At 37.2% G+C, this 20,811-nt stretch overlaps 1 long non-coding RNA gene across 4 annotated transcripts in view; it reads left to right on the forward strand.

The window, feature by feature from the left end:
• Window positions 1-20,811, forward strand: part of LOC129471205 (uncharacterized) — an 84,816-nt gene that overhangs the window by 18,257 nt on the left and 45,748 nt on the right. For 2 of the 4 annotated variants that reach the window (XR_010118460.1, XR_010118459.1), the window contains 2 exons: window positions 1,284-1,404; window positions 1,996-2,930. This is a non-coding gene — a long non-coding RNA (uncharacterized lncRNA). The remainder of the gene's footprint in view (window positions 1-1,283; window positions 1,405-1,995; window positions 2,931-20,811) is intronic. The other 2 variants (XR_010118457.1, XR_010118458.1) reach the window with 2 other exon arrangements.

Consider the following 20,811-nt stretch of genomic DNA (forward strand, 5'->3'; position numbering starts at 1 on the left):
GGTGTATTTACTCAATGCCTATACCCTCATTCTATGTAGGAAGTAACTAACTTGCTTTCAATTTTCCAAGCTCATAGGCGGAAGGGACTTACTTTGTCTTAGATGAGACTTTGGACTTGAATTTTTTGGTTAATACTGGAATAAGCTAAGACTTTGTGGGGACTGTTGGAAAAGCATGATTGTATTATGAAATGTGAGGACGTCAGATTTGGGAGGAGCCAGGGGTGGAATGATATGGTTTGGCTGCATCCCCACCCAGATCTCATCTAGAATTATAGTTCCCGTAATCCACATGTGTCATGGGAGTGATCCAGCGGGAGGTAATTGAATCATGGGGGGGGTTGCGGTTACCCCCATGCTGTTCTCATGATACTGAATGAGTTTTCACAGAGGTGCCTTCCACCGCAATTGTAAGTTTCTTGAGGCCTTCCCAGCCATGTGGAACTGTGAGTCAATTAAACCTGTTTTCTTTATAAATTACCTAGTCTTGGGTATTTCTTCATTGCAGTGTGAAAGGGTCCCCAACCCCTGGGCTGAGGACTGGTACTGGTCCATGACCTGTTAGGAACTGGGCTGCAAAAGCAGGAGGTGAACAGTGGGTGACTGTGCATTACCTCTGAGCCCCACCTTCTTTCAGATTAGCAGCAACCTTAGATTATCATAGAAGCATCAACCCTATTGTGAACTGCACATGCAAGAGATCAAGGTTGCCTACTCCTTATGAAAATCTAATGCCTGATGATCTGAGTGGAACAGCTTCATCCTGGAACCATCCTCCCACCCCTCTCCCTGTCCATGAGAAAACTGTCTTCCACAAAACTGGTCCCTGGTGCCAAAAATGTTGAGGACTACTGGTGTAAGATATCTGAACATACATATGCCAGAAGTAAATTTGATTTCCTCCATAGAGATAGAAGACCAAAGGAAAGTGATGAAAGACCGGAGACCCAATTCCTGATTCTCATTATCAGCACCTTGATTTACTTTGATGTATACATAGTGGATGGGTGCTTGCTTTTTTGTTTATACTATAATGTAATATAACATTTTGATTTGGTGAGAATGCAGAGGTACATATCTTAAAATTTTCACTTCAATACATTATTATTTGCGTTTATATAAGATGACTTAAGTATGATTTTTATATGGTATAAATGTTTTTTCAAAAAAGTCTTTTTTCTATTCCACCTTATGGCCAATAGAAGTCTGAACTGTAACCTTAAGTTATTTATATATTGAACAAATATTTACTGGGAACTTCTTTTTTTTTTTTTTTTTTTGAGATGGAGTCTTGCTGTGTCGCCAGGCTGGAGTGCAGTGGCACTATCTCACCTCACTGCAACCTCCACCTCCTAGGTTCAAGTGATTCTCCTGCCTAAGCCTCCCGAGTAGCTGGGATTACAGGTATGCATCAACACATCCAGCTAATTTTTGTATTTTTAGTAGAGACAGGGTTTCACCATGTTGACCAGGATGGTCTCGATCTCCTGACCTCGTGATCTGCCCGCCTTGGCCTCCCAAAGTGCTGGGATTACAGGCATGAGCCACTGTGTCTGGCCAGGAATTTCTTAATTTCACAAAATATTTAGTGTATAATGACAAATTAGGGTGCTCGCCCTTATGGATCACATGGTCTACTGAAAGAAATGTGATAATTCTGTTATAGTCTAATAAGGGCCATGATGGAGGTATGTTTTAATACCTAACGTTTATTGAATGCTTACTCAGTGCCTAGGTTCTACATATACAATTAATTCTTACAATTACTTTATGAGTTAGATACAATTACTGTCTCCATTAATGCAAATGAGAAACTGAGGCTTAGAGAGATTAAAAGCATAGAGAATTTGAGTAATGTCAAATAATTTACTATGACTGACATTTAGATTATGGTAGAGGTATCCTTTATTGTGGGATGGAATTGACTCATGAGATTAGTTTTCACAGGCTGGTTGAAATATCATCTAATATAGCTAATCTCTGTTTCAATTTCAGTTTTAATCATTACACTGTGGTCTGCTTGTCTGACTCCCTTGATACAACGTGCTGCCCATTCGTCAGGGCCTGAGAGTGGCAGCAGCAGAGGCCAAGGGAGGTATGGAGAGGGTAAGAAAACTCTAAGAAAAAAGGAGCTAAAGTTCCTGTAACAATAATAGATGCATGGAAGAAAAGAAAAGCCTAAAGTAGGATCCTCCCATGAAGAAAGCAAAGAGAGGAGATTTCTTAAAACAATAACTACAAGGTAAAAAATGAAGCCACAGGGATGCCAAACCCCTTTGCCATATTGGAAGTTTTAGCCCTTAACACTGGAACCCAGCAATGCTTTTAACCTTGATCTACATAATCTTTCTTCATTTCATGGTTTTGGTGAAAGAGGAAGCCTCAAGCCTCCTTTGAAGCCTGCAATGTAGTACAAATAATAATCATCCTATGGGAACATATGGAATAGGCATTAACCAGGTATTAAGGGTGACAGAATTAATTTATTTAAGCCATTTTCAAACTTTCTCTGTATTTTTTTAGTCAATACTATCATTTAAAGTAGTGAATTGGTGATTTGGGCTGAATAATAACTTAAATTTAGTTTTTCTGACCAGTGGCTGTATTATACTCAATTTAGTCCTGAAAGACCATTATATTTATTTATTTGTTTCATTTTCAAATCTAGTTCCCATGGTGGTCCCCTTTTACTGAGAAGATAATCAGATAATCATTTCAGAACCACTAAATTGTACAAACCAGAAACACTACTGACTTAGTCAGGACTCCATATTTGCAAGTAGAAGAAACCCAACTCAGATTAATTTAAATAAGAAAGGATACTGCATTAATTTACAATGAAGAAGGGACCTCCAGTGATGTCACCAGCAATCAATCTATCCTGCTTTCTTTCCCAGTGCTGCTTTGCTTCACTTTGACTTTATTCTCAGGTGAGCGCTTGCCATGTAATGGCAAAGATGTTAATGAAAACTTTAGGCATATATTACATGATCTTCATCACAAACTGCTTTAAATAATAAATGTATTGGTTCACATAACAGCTAAAAGTCCAGATGTAGTGGAGCTTTGGATGTGGTTTGATCAAACTCTCTGGGATTCTCTTAGCCCTTCCTTATGTGTCAGCTGTATCTGTAATGGTTCTAGTCCTCACAGATGCACACTACACCAATCAGACCAAGAAACAAATCTTTCCCCTCAGTTGTTGACAGAAGTCCTGTATTTCATTCTGTGGTTGCTCTAGACTCTGAGTTTAGCTGATAAATCCAATGAAATAGAAAACCAGGGGTTAAAACCACAAGGAAAGGAGCCCAAGCATCTATTAGAAGGGCAAGTCTATTTACTGGTAGCCAAGACCTTCTAATGTGTTTCCATAATATCAGGCAGCACTCATGGAAAGCTGTGGAAAATGTAGGACAACATATCTATTTGACAGAATCAGGAAATACACACAGAGTATAAGGTATGACCTAGGTCAAAACCCAGAATCCAAGATCAGGACTCGTTCTGGGGAAGAATCTTGGTCTTTTGAGGTTGGCTGGAAATGTCAATGTAGCTGTTATAGTTTCCTGGAGTAGGTTTAGACTACACAGAGACTTTCATTCTTTCACAGGAAATGAATGGTCACCACGAAGAGGCTTAGGGCATTTGTAAGGACGACAGCCACTTTTGTGATTTGCCTGTCACAAGCTGTTCAATTTTGGCTTAATTTTATGTAAATAGCACTTTCTTTGGCACTCTATGGATCACATGTTTGCAAGGAAAAGAGAGGAGTACACAGAAAGCTCCTTGAGATATAGAATGAGATTTTCCCAGGCATAAAGTATAGCTCAGACCTACAAAAGTGTATGATACCTAGAGGTATAAAGAACACTGTACAACGTTTTTTCTCTGTCCTTCATGTGTTTACCCTGTGGTAGAAGAGATAAATTCTCATATAAAAACAATTATATAAGTATGGGAAAAATATTGACCTACTGAGGAACTTTATAGCAAAGTCTTATTCTATTAAGAATTTTAAGATAATATTTAGCATACTGGAAATAAGGTTCTTACAACAGAGTTTATTTTGTTCCTCTTTGTGCATTGGTAAACAAATATATCAGACAGAGTAAGCAATGTTATAGTCGGGGACAAATTATACTATTAATTCTTTAAAAGATTTTTAATTTATGAGAAGGTTATGGCAATCTAATCAAATAAATGGAAATTCATGTAGGTATGAGTCAAATAATCAAACATTATTATTCTTAATCTATTATACTTTTATGACCATAAATGCAATTTTATTTCAAAATATTAAACTTGTGATAGTATAGGAAGGACTTCATCCTTAAGATGTTGGAGGTGAAAATTTTAGGCCTTAAGGACTAATCCTGATATTTATGAAGTGGATAAGTTTTCTTGGTTTTTATACTGATAATATATGTGGTATAATATACAACTACAGAAGTGCCCCTACTTGAGACACATAAATAACAACAAATACTACTATAATAACCACCTTGAAATGAGTTTTTAATTGCTTTGATGACTATAGTAGCAATTCCCAAAATATGCTAGCTCTGTTTACTTTCAATTTTATTCAGCATATGGGTGTAGGAAAGCATTAGCATTTTCCAATTCCAAGGATGAATATGTTTAATGTTAAAATAACTCAGAACAGTTTTATGTTTTTCATCATGAAGTTCAAGTAAGAAATATAAATACAGAAACTTGGGTCTGCTGCTATTCTGCCTATAAATTTGGTCAATCTGGTGAGGACGTGACCATAGAGAGCTTATGGATCAGCTATTTGGGCTTCCTTTTACTACTAACTAAAACACATGATGCAAAATTATTTCCATCAATAGGACAACTATTTGAAAACATTCATACTGTGTAGACATGTTTTTAACCTCAATTTTTCCCATCAATTCTGAATATATTTTTCTTGGGGGCTGGAGGTTGTAGTGATTGGTGCCATACCTAATAGCAGGATATCAGAGTGATGGAAATTTGGGCTTGAGTCTCAGTCAACACAGTCAGCTTGCAAGAAATATAACTATTAATCACATTTCTCAACTGAACTTAATTTTGATTATGAGACACCACTCTGCTGAGTGTTGGAAACTCAATCATTTTGGAGTTACAGCTGTGTTCTCCAAGTACAGGTCCAGTGACCATGAGACTTGTAAAATGCCAAGATATGGGGAATGGGGATGGAGGAAGAATTTGGCATAGGTTGTCATGTGTCAGCCCTGGCATCTTCAGAGACAGCTTTTGTCTCATCTGATCTTTAGTAGTCTATCAGCACAAAACACTTCTGAGTCTCTATTTTTCCTGACAATTAGATTCTTTCAAGTTTTCTCCATAAACTTATTCCAGTGCCCATCTCAGATATTGTGTGTATTTGTGTTATTCTTGCATCATGCACTCTCAGGAAACTTGACAAGTTTAGTTGAACTCTTCATTTTCGTGTTTTGCTTAGGCATTGTATTAGTTCATTTTCACACTGCTATAAAAATACTACCCAAGACTGGGTAATTTATAAAGAAAAGAGGTAGGCCGGGCGCAGTGGCTCACACCTATAATCCCAGCACTTTGGAAGGCCGAGGTGGGCAGATCACGAAGTCAGGAGATCGAGACCATCCTGGCTAACACAGTGAAACCCCATCTCTGCTAAAAATAGAAAAACAAAATTAGCCGGGCGTGGTGGTGGGCGCCTGTAGTCCCAGCTACTCAGGAGGCTGAGGCGGGAGAATGGCGTGAACCTGGGAGGCAGAGCTTGCAGTGAGCCGAGACCGTGCCACTGCACTCCAGCCTGGGTGACAGACTGAGACTCCATCTCAAAAAAAAAAAAAAAAGAAAGAAAAGAAGTTTAATTGACTCACAGTTCTGCATAGCAGGTGAGGCCTCAGGAAACTTACAATCATGGTAGAAGATGAAGGAGAAGCAAAGACTTTCTTCCTGTGGTGGCAAGAAAGAGAGAGCCAGCAACAGCAGGGAAAACTGCTTTATAAAACCGTAAGATCTCATAGGAACTCACTCACTATCACAAGAACAGCATGGGGGAAACCGTCCCATGATCCAATCACCTCCCACCTGATTCCTCTCTCGACACATGGAGATTATGAGGATTACAATTCAAGACGAGATTTGTGTGGGGACACAAAGACTAACCACATCAGGTGTGTTAGAATTAACCTACTGCTCCTGTATAATACTGGAACTGACCTAAGGGAGAATTCTGAAAAAGCCTCAGGCCAATCTCTTTAGACATACCATGTGACCATTCCAACTCCAGGTTTCATTTGCATGCCCATCCTCATCCAGGCTAAGCAGGTCTCTTCAACAAACATTAGCTAATACCTGATAGTATGGAATTACACTTCAGTGTCTGATATGAGCCCTAAGAACCCTGAGAAACAGATAGTATCTTTTAGCATTTAGAGCTTGGACTAGGTCTTAAGGGAGAGGATTCCCTAAGGAAGTAATTAAGTGAAAGCAACTTAAGGGTGGGATAACAGGAGCAAAGAAATGGAGGTGGAAACAATGAGACATGGATGTGGCAGTTACTTTAAAGCAATGAGAACACCGATTTGATTATAAAGTTGGGTTCATGATGGGGAATCATGGAAAGTAAGGTTGACCACGTAGTGTGAGCCACTTTACAGTAAATTTGCTAGGGCCAGAGCTGTGTTTCTTTTATAATAATGAGTTTTTTCTCCTACTTTTGACTGAGAACAATTTCAGGAAAGTGGAGAATAGAGAAGGCCAGTTCTAAAATATACGATTATGGACAGAAATTTTGATTTTAGTATAGTCAATATTGCTTCTTTTCCACCTTTCCTTCATAATAAATTTTAATGAAGATGGATGGGTTTCCAGCTCTCTGGTGAACTTGTGATTCTTGTGAGATAAACTTGCATGGGTCTCTGGAATAAAAGTCTGTAAGGAGAAGGCCACAACCTAGCTCATTAATAAACTCTAGCCTGAATCATCCAGTCCAGGTGTGGAAGAACCAGTTGTTGCAAACTGTTTTCAAAGCAAAGCAGAGTAGACACTTATAAAGCTTCTTTCTTCTCTCCTTAGTCTTCAGGAAGAAATTTCCTGGGGCAAAGCCTGCTATAGCCACAAAAGCAGATCTGCGGCTTCCTTTTTTTTTTTCGAGACAGAGTCTCACTCTGTCACCCACACTGGAGTGCAGTGGCACGATCTCGGCTCACTGCAACCTCCACCTCCCAGGTTCAAGCTATTCTTCTGCCTCAGCCTCCCTAGTAGCTGGGACTATAGGCATGCACCACCGTGCCCGCCTAATTTTTTTTTTTGTATTTTGAGTAGAGATGGGGTTTCTTCATGTTAACCAGGCTGGTCTCGAACTCCTGATCTCAAGTGATTTTTTTGTATTTTGAGTAGAGATGGGGTTTCTTCATGTTAACCAGGCTGGTCTCGAATTCCTGATCTCAAGTGATCTGCCCACCTCGGCTTCCCAAAGTGCTGGGATTACAGGCATGAGCCACTGTGTCTGGCCTGTGGCTTCTTATAGAAGTTAAGTCATCCTTTTTGCTGTGCTGTTTTGCCTCAAACCAGCAACCATGGTTTAACTCAAGCGGTGCTGTGTGCAGAGGGAGAAGCTACCACAAAGCTGGAGAGCTGCTTTTTGACCATTCTTTGGAGTGCCACATTCTGGTGTGGTTTTGCTCCTAGAACAGGTCTTTTGCTCTATACCTTTGCAGAGATGCATACAAATGTTTCTGCAAAGTACCATAACACCTTAAAGAATGCAGTGTTTGGCCCTGAGGCCATGTGTCTTGCAATTTTTTGTGTGTATTTATGAATGTGGCGACTTAGGGGAGTGAGATAGGGTGAATATGTGAATATTTAATTGAATATTCTTTAATTGAATATGCTGATATGAATTTTATTAATGTGGAGGTGTTTTTTGGAATGTAGAATGACTATCTTTGCCTATTATCATTAACTTGTGTTCTAGAAATAAATATTAAATCAAAGAAAAAAGAATTCTTAAAAATTAGAAGAAATCACAAAAGTTTATATAGTGCTGTTTGAGACAAAATAAATCTAAAGGGTTCCATCTGCTGGTAGAAATAAAAAATGAATACAAATTAAAATATGCATTGTAAAAATTATCTGGCAAATTAGAAGTGATAGTCACAGAAGTTTAAATTGAAAGAACAATCATCCACTTCCTTTATTTTAAAAACTATCATGGAACATGAAAATAAATATATAGTTGTTTTAAAATATATTATAGAAAGCAAACAGATAATAAACATTGTTTTTTTTTTAACTATAAGCTTTGTGAAGGTAGGGGCCATGTCTATATTGTTCCTTACTATATTCCCAACTCTTGATAAAGTGCTATGCAAATATATGTAAATAATTTTGTCGTATGATTCAGAGTTGCATGAAACCTAAAAGGATGTAACAGAAAGTTTGTATTTTTAACTCAAGGAACCATAAAGTTATGTTATGAAATTATAGAAAATACACTTATAATAAATTTACTTCTTAAATAGAAGTTCTCCATTGAAGAATTTAACATCAGTATGTAATGATATATTTTATTTCTCAGAAAGATAAGTCTAGCAGTCAGGATAAACTATGTTATGCTGTGGTAAAAAATGATTCCCAAATCTCAATTGCAGTGACTTACAACAACAAAGGTTATTTTCTTGTTCACATCCATCATGAGTTTCCTGCACTCTGCACCTTATGTGTGTTCATTCTGGCACCCAGGCTGTTGAAACACCTATCTGGAACATAACTGATCGTCCTGACACAGAGAGAGAGATGTGGCAAACTAAACATAGGTGTTTTCCTTTTTAATAACAGTTTTATTGAAGTATAATTTTCATACATTTAGCCATTCTTAGTGTACAATTCAATGTTTGTTAGTAAATTTACAGAATTGTGCAACTGACCACCACAGGCCACTTTTAGAACATGTCCATTGCCCCCAAAACATCTCCTGAGTCCATTTGCAGTGAATCTTCATTGCTACACCCAGCCCTAGAAAATAGTTAATCTGCTTTCTGTCTAAAAATTTGCCTTTTATAGATATTCCATATGAATGAAAACATATAGGTAATCTTTTATGTCTGACATCTTTCACTCAGCATGTTTTTGAAGTTCATCTGTGCTCTAGCATGTCAGAAGTTTTTATGACTTTTTAAGAAACTGTTAAACGTTTACAAAGTGACAAATCATTTTATATTCCTACCAGCAACATATGTGGGTTACAGTTTCTCCATATCTTCACCAACACTTATTTTTGTTTGTCTTTTTTTATTATAGCCATTTTAATAGGTAGGAAGTGGTTTCTCATTACAGTTTTAATTTGCATTTTCTAATTCAAATGACTTAATGTGATTGAGCCTCTTTTCATGTACTTATTAGCCATGTCTTTGGTGAAACGTCTATTCAAATTCTTTGCCTCTTTTGTGTGTTATCTTCTTATTTAATTATAATAGTTCTTTATATATTCTGGATAACATTTTTATTAAGTCTATGATTGGCAGACATCTTCTCCCAGTCTGTGGCTTGTCTTTTCATTTTTCTGAAGTGTCTTTTGAGGGACAAGAATTTTTTAAATTTTTATGAAATCCAATGTATAATTTTTTTCTTTTATGCATTGTGGCTTTGATGTTATATCTAAGAACTCTTTGCCTAACCCAATAAATTCCAGGACCATGAAGATTTTCTATTATGTGTTTCTCTAGAAGTTTTATAGTTTTCATTCTTACATTTGGGTTTATGATCCATTTTGAGTTAATTTTTGTGTTTAGTGTAAGGAAAGCTGTCTCATTCTTCATTTTTTCTCATTAAATTTCTGGCTAGTCTGCTAATCTGTTGCTTGCTTTAAGCTTAATCGCACCCTAAGGCTAGCTATGATGTCATCCCTCTCCAATTATTTGTCACCAAGATCACTGTTGTTTTTGACAATGTCCTGGACATGGGGACTTCCGACTCTACTCCAAATGAAGCCAGTCCACTTTGGCAGTAAAGATGATGGTTTTCCTGGTCCATCCTGTCCTAAGGTGGTGTGGGCTAAAATGCCATTAAATAACACCATTCTTACCCAAGGTTCAGTAGTTTTCTTAAATATAAGTTTTTGAGTTATTTGTATGCCTTTGGTTGATTTTGATAGTTGGGAGTTTTTTTTCAAGTGTCCAATTTTATTTTTGCTTTTTGGGGAGAAGATTTGCCAATGTCTTCACTCCACCATTCCAGAAGTCTCAGCCTCTCTGAGGTAATTTTTATAATATGGGCATTTGAATACCTTAAAACATTATAAAATGTGTTATTTTTGTCAGAGTTCATGAGCTTAAAGCAAGTCACATAGTCATTCCTTTGTTCAATAGAGAGAGATATAGAATCCTCCCATAGGAAGGAACATCACAGGGATAATGTGGTAGGCAGCTCATGACATAGTTTCCAATGTCACACCTCGGTGTCGTCTCTTTCCCTTGAGTATGGTGTGGACTTAATTACCCTCTTCTAGAATAGATAGAATTCAGTAAAAGTGATGGGCTGTCATTCCTGTAATTAACTTAGGAAAGACTACTACTTCAGTCTTGCTAGCTTTCTCTTTCTAGTGGGCACTGTCTCATTCCATCTTGCCTTTTTGGGTTGCTCACATTGATGAAGCAAGCTACAATTTTGGAGAAACTCATATGGCTAGGAACTGAAGGTGAACCCCAGCCAATTCCCAGCGAGGGACTGAGGCTCTCCTATTGAGTTCAATAGCCCACAAGGAACTGAAGCCTGCAAACAGAGTGAAGTTGGAAGCAGATTTTTCCTCAGTTGAAGCATGAAATGACGATAGCCCTGGCTGACACCATGATTGTGGCCTTGCGAGAGATCCTGAAGCTGAGGACCCAGTTAAGCCATGTCCACATTCCTGATCTACAGAAACTGCTTGATGTGTTAACCACTAAATTGTAGGGGTAATTTTTTTGTGCAGCAATATATAACGAATACAGAGAGTAACTAAAATATTTAGTGAACAGTGAAAAATAATCCACGATAATAGGTATGGAGCTGGATAGGATATTTCTTACCATATATCAACACTTGTAAATGAATCACATTTTAATCAGGGTGGCTTTCTGTGGGTCTCATAATCTGGCATTTGCTCTGAATAGCAAAGTAAGTATTTTTTTTAAACGAGATTGGAAAAAGATATTTTCTTGTGCATTATTAATGGTAGTACTCTAATTTCTCATTGATATTTTGTAATTGGCAAACATTTTGATGACTGTCTACTCTTTATAATTTAGTGTTACTTTAAATAATATGTGAATACTAAAATCAGTAAGCTTCACTTATATAGAAAATATTCAGTTAAAAATGTAAGGGAAAACTCTTCCAAAAACTAGAGTGTTGGAAAAAGAGACCCAAAATGTAACTTGACAGTGGAGAAACCTGACAAATACCACCTTAAGCCAGGTGATTGAGGTTAACATCAATAGCGATAAACCATATTTGATAGTATGTAGCCTTGATCTGATGTGATGATAATACCACATTTCTTCTGTGGTCTTCCTCCAAAAAATATTAGCCCAGTCTAATTGTTAAAAAAAAAAATAGGCAAATCTCAATTAAGAAAAATTGTGCAAAATACCTGAATAGTAATCTTTAAAACTGCCAAGGTCATAAAAACCAAGGACAGTTTGAAAAACTACCACAGCCAAGAGGAGCCTAAGGAGACATGGCTACTGAATATAATGTGGTATCCTGGATGTGATCTTGGAACAAAAGAAAGACATTAGGTAAAACTAAGGAAATCTGAATAAAGTATTGACTTCAATCAATTATAATATATTAGTATTGGTTCATTAATTGTGACAAATGCACCATAATGTTTTATTGTTGTTGTTGTTGTTTGTTTTTTGTTTTTGATACAGGGTCTTGCTGGCATTCCAGCTGCCACTGGGGTATGAAAAAAACTCCTGCAGCTAGCTCAGTGTCTGCCCAAATGGGTGCCCAGTTTTGTGCTTGAAACCCAGGGCCCTGGTGGTGTAGGCATCTGAGGGAATCTCCTGATCTATGGGTTGTGACTAACATGGGAATAGCATAGTTTCTGGGCCAGAATGCACCATTCATCACGACATAGTCCCTCACAGCTTCCCTTGGCTAGGGGAGGGAGTTCCCTGATCCCTTGAGTTTCCCAGGTAATGCAACACACCACCTTGTTTTGGCTCACCCTCCATGGGCTGCACCCACTGTCTAACCAGTCCCAATGAGATGAGCTTGGTGCCTCAGCTGGAAATGCAGAAATCACCCACCTCTGCGTTGATCTTGCTGGGAGCTGCAGACTGGAGCTGTTCCTATTTGACCATCTTGCCAGCCACTGATACCAGTTCTTTACAATCTCTTTCAGAAGACAGAAAGAGAAGGAATACTTGGTAACTCATTGCATAAGGCCAGCTTTACACACTACCAAAACCAGGCAAAGACACTGTAAGGAAAAAAAAAAAACAACAATAACCAATTTCTCTCATGAACATAGATGCCAAAATCTTCAACAAAATAGCCAGCCAATTAAACCCAACAATGTATAAAAATAATTATACACCACATCCAAGTGGGATTTATCCTAGATATATGAGGCTAATTCACCATTTGAAAATCAATGTAATACATCACACTAACAGGCTAAAGAAGAAAAATAGCATGATCATATCAATAGATGTAGAAAAGCATTTGACAAATTCCAACACCCATTTATGATAAAAACTCAGCAAACTAGGTGTAGAGGGAAACTTCTTCAACTTGAGAAAGAATGTCTACAAAAAACTCTACAGTTAACATTGTACTCAATGGTGAGAAACTCAGATTTCCCATTAAGATTATAAATAAAGCAAGAATCTTCCTTCTAACAATTGCTTTTCAACACCATACTGGAAGTCCTAACTAAAAAAGTTTAAAAAGAAAAAGAAGTTATATAGGTTGGGAAAGAATAAACAACTGTTTTTGTTCACTGATGATATGATATCTATGTAGAAAATTTGAAAGTATTGGTAAAACACCTGGAACTAACAGCAATTAAAGCAAAGTTGCAGGATACAAACTTAATATTAAAAAGTCAGTCATTTTCCTATATGCCAGCAATGAACAAGTGGAATTTGAAATTTAAAACACAGTGCCATTTATATTTGCACCCTGAAAAATGAAATACTTAGGCATAAATATAAAAAATGTACAAGATGTAAATGAGGAAAACTATATAACTCTGATGAAAGAAATTAAGGAACTAAATAAGTGGAGAGAGATTTCATTTCGTGGCTAGGAGGCCACAATTTTGTCCCAATATTAATTCTTCCTGACTTGATCTATAGATTCAAGGCAACCCCAATGTGATGGTTAATATTAAGTGTCAACTTGATTGGACTGAAGGATACAAAGTATTGTTCCTGGGTGTGTCTGTGAGGGTGTTGCTACAGGAGGTTAACATTTGGTCCGTGGACTGGGAAAGGCTGACCCACCCTCAATCCGAGTGAGCACAATTTAATCAGCTGCCAGCATGGCCAGAATAAAAGCAGGCAGAAGAACATGAAAAGACTAGACTGGCTTAGTCTGCCAGCCTACATCTTTCTCCTGTGCTGGATGCATCCTGCCCTCGAACATGAGACTCCAAGTTCTTCAGCTTTGGGACTCAGACTGGTTCCCTTGCTCCTCAGTTTGAAGATGGCCTATTGTAGGACCTCACCTTGTGATCATGTGAGTCAATACTCCTTAATAAACTCCCCTTTATAAATACACCTCTCCTATTAGTTCTGTCCCTCTAGAGAACCTTGACTAATATACCCAATCAAAATCCCATCAAGTAATTTTGTGGATAAGGACAAACTGATTACAGTGTTTATAAGGAAAGGCAAAAGGCCCAGAATTGCCAATGCAATATTGAAGAAGAACACAGTTTGAGGACTGACACTACCAAACTTCAAGCCTTACTATAAAGCTATAGTAATTAAGACAGTGTGGTACTGGCAAAACAATAGACAAATAAATCAATGGAATAGAATAGGGAGCTCAGGGATAGACCCACATAAATATAGACTGCTGATCTGTGATTAAAAAGGAAAAGCAATACAATGGAGTAAGGACAGTCTTTTCAACAAATGGTGCTGGAGCAACTGGACATCTACATACAAAAAAAAAAAAAAAGAATCTAGATGCAAACTTTACATCCTTTACAAAAGTTAACTCAAAACGGCTCAAAGAACTAACTAAAATGCAAAACTCTTAGACTCCTAAAAGTTAACATAGATGAATATTTAGATGACCTTGGGCTTTGCAATAACTTTTTGGATAAACACCAAAGGCTCATAAAATAAAGAATTAGTAAGTTGAACTTCATTAAAAGTAAAAATCTCTGCTCTGTGAAAGACACTGTCAAGAGAATAAAAAGACTGGGAAAAATATTGTGAAAGATATATCTGATAAATGAGTATTATCCAAGATGTACAAAGAACACTTAAAACCAACAATAAGAAAACAAACAACATAATCAATGAAGATGCCCATCAACTGTAGACTTGAAAATGTGATACATATACACCATGGAATACTACATAGCCATAAAAAAGAATGAAATTATGTCCTTTCAGCAACATGGATGGAGCTGGAGGTTATTATCCTAAGCAAAATAATGCAAAAACGGAAAACCTAATACTGTGTGTTCTCACTTACGGATATACAGATGGCAAATAAACATATGAAAAGATGCTCCATATCATATGTCATCAGGGAAATACAGATGACAAACATGAAAGATGCTCCACATCATATGTCATTAGGGAAATACAAAATAAAACAATGAGATACCACAACATACCAATTAGAATAGCCAAAACATAAAACACTTACAACACCAAATGCTGGTGAGGATATGGAGGAACAAAGAACTCTCATTCATTGCTGGTGGGAATGCAAAAGGGTACAGCCACTTTGAAAGATAGTTTGGCAGTTTCTTACAAAACTAAATAGACTTTTATGCAATTCAGCAATTGCGCTCCTTGGTGTTTACACAATGGAGTTGAAAAATGTCCACACAAAAACCTGCATACCGACGTTTATAGCAGCTTTATTCATAATCGCCAAAACTTAGAAGCAACCAAAATGTCCCTCAGTAGGTGAATGGATAAACTGTGGAACAGTTTGTTGATTGTCTGTGGAACAGATAATGGAATATAATTCAGTGCTAAAAAGAAATGAGCTATCGAGCCATGAAAAAACACAGAGGAAACTTAAATACATTTACCAAGTGAAATAAGCCAATCAAAAAAGACTACATACTGCATGATTCCAACTATGTGACATTTTGGAAAAGGCAAAACTGTGGAGATAGTAAAAAGATCAGTATAGGCCAAAAGTTGGGGGGAGACAGAAATGAACAAGAAGAGCACTGAGGATTTTCAGGGCAGCAAAATTAATTTGTAATAGTCAGATACCCCCATTGTGTCTTGTAAGTAACTAACTTGTTTGTGAGTTTACAGGCTCATAGAAAGAAGGGACTAGCCGAGAGGCTGAGGCAGGAGAATGGCGTGAACCCATGCAGAGCTTGCAGCGAGCCGAGATTGTGCCACTGCACTCCAGCCTGGGCAACAGAGCGAGACTGCGTCTCAAAAAAAAAAAGAAAGAAAGGACTAGCCTTGTCTCAGATGGGATTTTGGACTTTGGACTCTTGAGTTAATGCTGGAATGAGTTAAAACTTTGGGGGACTATTGGGAAGGCATGATTGTATTTTGCAATGTGAGAAGGACAGGAAATTTGGAGGGGCCAGGGGGCGGAATGATATGGTTTGGTTGTGTCCCCACCCAAATCTCATGTTGAATTATAATCCCCAGTGTTGGAGGTGGCGCCTGATAGAGGGTGATTAGATAATGGGGGCAGTTTCTAATGGTTTAGCACCATCTCCTTGTGAAAGGAAAATAAATCTTGGGACCTCAAAATCACTAAGCTAAAGGGAAAAGTAAAGATGGGAACTGCTAGGGCAAACCTGCCTCCCATTCTATTTAAAGTCATCCCTCGGCTCACTGAGATAAATGCATATCTGATTGCCTCCTTTGGAAAGGCTAATCAGAAACTCAAACAAATGCAACCGTTTGGTTTGTCTCTTATCTACCTACAACCTGGAAGCGCCCCGCACCCCACTCCCTGCTCCCTCTTGGAGTTGTCCTGCCTTTTCGGACCAAACCAATGTACATCTTACATACATTGATTGATGTCTCATATCTCCCTAAAATGTATAAAACCAAGCTGTGTCCTGACCACATTGGAAACGTGTAGTCAGGACTTTATGAGGCTGTATCATGGGCACGTGTCCTTAACTTTGGCAAAATAAACTTCCTGAATTGACTGAGACCTGTCTCAGATATTTGGAGTTCACATTTGGTAATCACAAAGGGATTCTGAGTGGAGGTTCTCCTGACCTTTGACATATCTCCTGTTGGTGCTTAGTACGAGTTTGAGCTGTCTTTATGGCTCAAACCAATAGAATAATTTGCTGAGGCCTGGAAGCATCACCTTCAGAGAATCCCCGATCCCCCCAAATTTGATCAAGATCTAAAGTTTATTCTGCCATAGAACTCCTTTTTCTTGGTTCGGGGAAGGGGGAGTTTTGCTTGCTTCCAACAAAGGACGCAAGTTTTCCTGCTTCCATGATGATGCAAGGGAGGTAACTCCTTTCTAGAGTTTGAGCTTCCTTCCAACAGGGAAGGTGAGTTTGAGTTTTTTCTTGCTTCCAGGGTGGAAGAGAGCAGTCATCAGTCTGAGACCCATTCCTACATAAGTAGCTGAATTGGTGTTTTGTCTTGGCTAAAGTTAAAATTAACAACCAGCTGATCTTAATTTCTCCTTACCATTAGAGTGCTCAGTAATCATATTGTTGGTTTTGTTGTTGTTGTTGTTTGTTCTGGTCCTTCTCCTTTCAGCTTTGACCAACCCTACCTGACTTGGTCAAATCTGAATGAGAATTTCAAAGTATGGGTAACAAGGTCTCTCTGAATTGGCTAAAATTCCTCACAGCTGTAAAAGAGGAAAAAACAAAAAACAAAACCCCAAAACCATGCATTTGGTTTCTGTGTTTGCTTCCTGTCTGAAAAAAAAAAAAAGAAAACAACAATTGTTCTTTTGTTTACTTTTCTTCCACCCCATACTGCCTTCCCCCTTTGTCAACTTCAGTACCAAGAAAAATCTAGAGAGAAGGCTTCTAATGACTCAAACTCCTTAGAGAACTCAGAACAAAGGCACCACTCACCCCTTTTGGGGTGTACTGTTTTCTTTGTGGAGTTTCAAGAGTCATGGGCACATTCTTCTTGGGTCTAAAAGCTCTGCTCTCCTGTATTGCATGACTTGACCTCTTTGGCTTTGGGGCTACCAGAGATTACCTTGTACTGTGAGAAGATTTGACCTTGGTGTGTATAATGGTAGGCAAGAACTCCAAAGTTAGGGATGGCTGAAGGTGGTTTACAGGAAGTGGTTTTGGCTTTTTTTTTTTCTTTCTTTCTCTCCTAGGAAGTTATTGTTTAAGGATTCTACTTCTAATTCAGAGATGCATTCTAAAGGGTCTTCTCCATTGCTTTTTCTCCCAGAATTAACATCAGTTTGGCTTGTATGTGCGCATTTGTGTGAGAAACTGAACTGTTGTTTTCATAGGTAAATGAGAGATTTAGTTTCCTCAGCTTCGAAGAGAATGAACATTTTGCTCCACCCTGCTGAAAGGCACCCGTGGGTGACCAGGGGCCTCATGGGAGTGTAGAGAGGGTTGACCACCTGTGATTTGCAGCAGCCCTATGGAGAATCCCCATCAAACTTGTTTAAAAAAGGGCTCATCCGGGAAGCACATATGGGAGCTGGTCACTGAGCTTTAAGCCCTCCTGGAGGTGCTAGACCTCCAGAGGATGAAACTGAGACATGAAAGAGGGTGGCAACAACTCAGTGGTAACACACTATGGAGTCCCACCCACAATCAGCACACACCACAAAAACCCTAGGCCATAGCTCAGTTCCTCCTTTTAAGAAAAAAAAAAAGAAAAAGTGGGAAATTAATAATCTAAAAATGAGAATAAAACAAGGAGAATGACCCCCTTTTGGGCACTCCATTGGTTTTATGGCACCTTTACTTGTTAGAGTCTGTGTAAAACGGAAATATTATGGTCTTTGTGCACATTTACATGAAAGAAAAGGGGCGCTAAGATCAACCTTCAAGCTACAGAGTTCTTAAGTTCTCTTTTTCTCTGTTTTCTTTTCTCCCTGCTTTAAAGCTGCTGTTATTTTTTGATGAAGATAAAATCCACTGTTAGACTCCAACCATTCGTTTTCGTTACTGTTTTTGCAGACCAATAAGTTTGTATTAATATCTCATGGCTAGAGTTCTGAAGTAAAAGCTATAGGATCTTTAGTGTATGAAAATGTATGTGTGTGTTTATGTGTATGTACATGTATTTTGTTGTGTTTTGGCCACAAGGTACCAAATTGGCTTAATGAGTACTCATAAATTAAATAATGAACACCAATGCTTTTCAAGTTCATATGACTTAAGTAAAATCTTTAATAAGCTAGCTTTAAAATTATTGGTAAAGAACAGTAGAGATGTCTTAAGAATTTTCAGCATACATGTTTGTTTTCATTCATTGATCAAGCAATTTCATACTTACCCCTGCCAAATACTCTAAGGTGTCAAAATTTGGCATAAGGGATACAAAACTATAAACCCAGCCCAAAATAGAATTATCTTTGCTTGTATAATTTTTGATAAATAAGAGGTTGATATTGATTTAATGAAAATAGCTAAATATTGAATTATTTAGTGAAATAGCCATAACTTCTAATCTATAGCTTTAGGCAGTCAAGTCCCCAGGCAGGAAAGGGGTTTGTTTTGTGAAGGACTGTTATCATCTGTTTCAAAACTAAACTATAAACTACATTACTCCCAAAGTTAGTTCATCCAATGCCCGGAAATGAACAAGGACAGCTTGGAGGTTAAAAGCAAGATGGAGTAGGTTGGGTCAGATCTTTTTCATTGTCCCAGTTATAATTTTGCAGTGATAGTTTCATAACTTTAAATGATGACTATTTCAGGTTTCATAAATAATCTGGGTAAACTATTAAAATAATTAGGTAAATGTAATGGGATAAATATTTGTAGACAAAATTGTCATAATTTAGAAACTAAAGTTAAATTAAATAATAGATATTTCATCAATTGGGTATTTTCAAAAAAATTGTAGGAAAACATTCTTTCTAAAAAAGTGTGCCCTTTTTAAAAGGTGAATAATTGTTGTCTAATTCAAAGCTTCTTTAAAGGTTATGTATACAACAAGGAAAAAGAAACCAGGAAATAAGAGAGATGTAAAGAAAGTTATATTAATATAATTAAAGAGGTATTTTTGGTGAGAAAGCTTAAAGAAAAATAACTTTATATGAGAAAAAAGCTTATATGGTAAATTTTGTCCTAGAATAAAATAACTGGTTGTTTTAAAAATGGGGGATGTTCAGGACAAACCAGAACTTCCAAGCAGTCATGAATGGTCAGTGTAAGTCTTAGTAAGAGGATCTATTAAAAAAAAAAAGGAAGAAAAACTTTTATGTGACCAAGCTGTCTATAATTAGAGAGAAATTATAATGGTCTTTCTAGAGATTGAGTTTTGATTAAAAAACACACTTATAGATGAAAGAATTGGTTCAAATTCTGACATTTTCTTAAGGCATTGCTTTACTCTTAATAAATTACAAGACATTATAATTTTTTTAATGAAAAGTTTAACTTTTATTGCATCTTGCTGTTTTCAGCTTTCTCTCCTCTTTTAAAAGACCTGAACTCAAACTCTATCCTTTAACTCATTTTCAATTCCTGTAAGTTTTTTTTTCCTTCAGTTTCTAACTGTTGTGGCCTCATGCAAAAAAAAAAAAAAAAAAAAGAAAAGAAAAGAAAAAGTTTTATCTTAGAGATCTAAAGGAAATGTTTTCTACCAACATAATATTCCCCATAGGGGACAGCAGTTGCACTGCAGAAGGTCTTTTATTTTGCCTTTGGGAAACTGGCCTGATAATTAGATCTTACGCTTTATCAAAATAATTCCCATGTCATTATTACTAAGTTTGGTTTGCTTAGAAAAAACTGAGATTAAAAATTTTTCTTAAAATTAAGATTATTACATCTGTGTAACTTTCTGTATGTGATTTTAAAGTCCTTGTGCCATTAAGTAAGTTACAGGGCTTTGACTCCTGGGTCTAAAAAGGACATCAAGTCCTTCTAAATCTTAACACTGACAGTAGTTAAAGCCTCATCTTCAGACCCAGTGGAAGATGCCAATCAAAATAAATTGGGTTCGTGAGACACAAGGCCAGAAATTAAAGATATTCAGCTCCTAAGGATCAGGGACTATCATGAAAGAGGTGGGTGATATTGTAAGGGCTGATTTTGACACATAAAATAAGTTTGATTTCCCTATAAATTAACCATTAATGTCAAAGGCACACTGATGCAAGATCAGTATATGGGCCCCTATGTCATATTAACAAGGTTTTCTTGAAGCATTAACCCACTCCTTAATAAAGGTTATAAAGGTTGTAAAAGGCTTATGGAAATTATATTGTATGGTCAAGATGATTAAAATTTTATAGATTGTTTATAAAAGTTTGAAAAACAAATTTAATTGGCCTCATGCTGTTTTTATTAGGGATTATTGTTTGGAAAATTAAGCCTCCTCTCTCTAAGAATAACAGTTTTCACCTTGTTTTTGAAAGCTTTGAATTATCACTTTGGTTAAATTAATGACTTATTTTACAATGACCTGTGAC

The sequence above is a fragment of the Symphalangus syndactylus genome, chromosome 21, assembly GCF_028878055.3.
Source record: "Symphalangus syndactylus isolate Jambi chromosome 21, NHGRI_mSymSyn1-v2.1_pri, whole genome shotgun sequence".
Taxonomy (NCBI): domain Eukaryota; kingdom Metazoa; phylum Chordata; class Mammalia; order Primates; family Hylobatidae; genus Symphalangus; species Symphalangus syndactylus.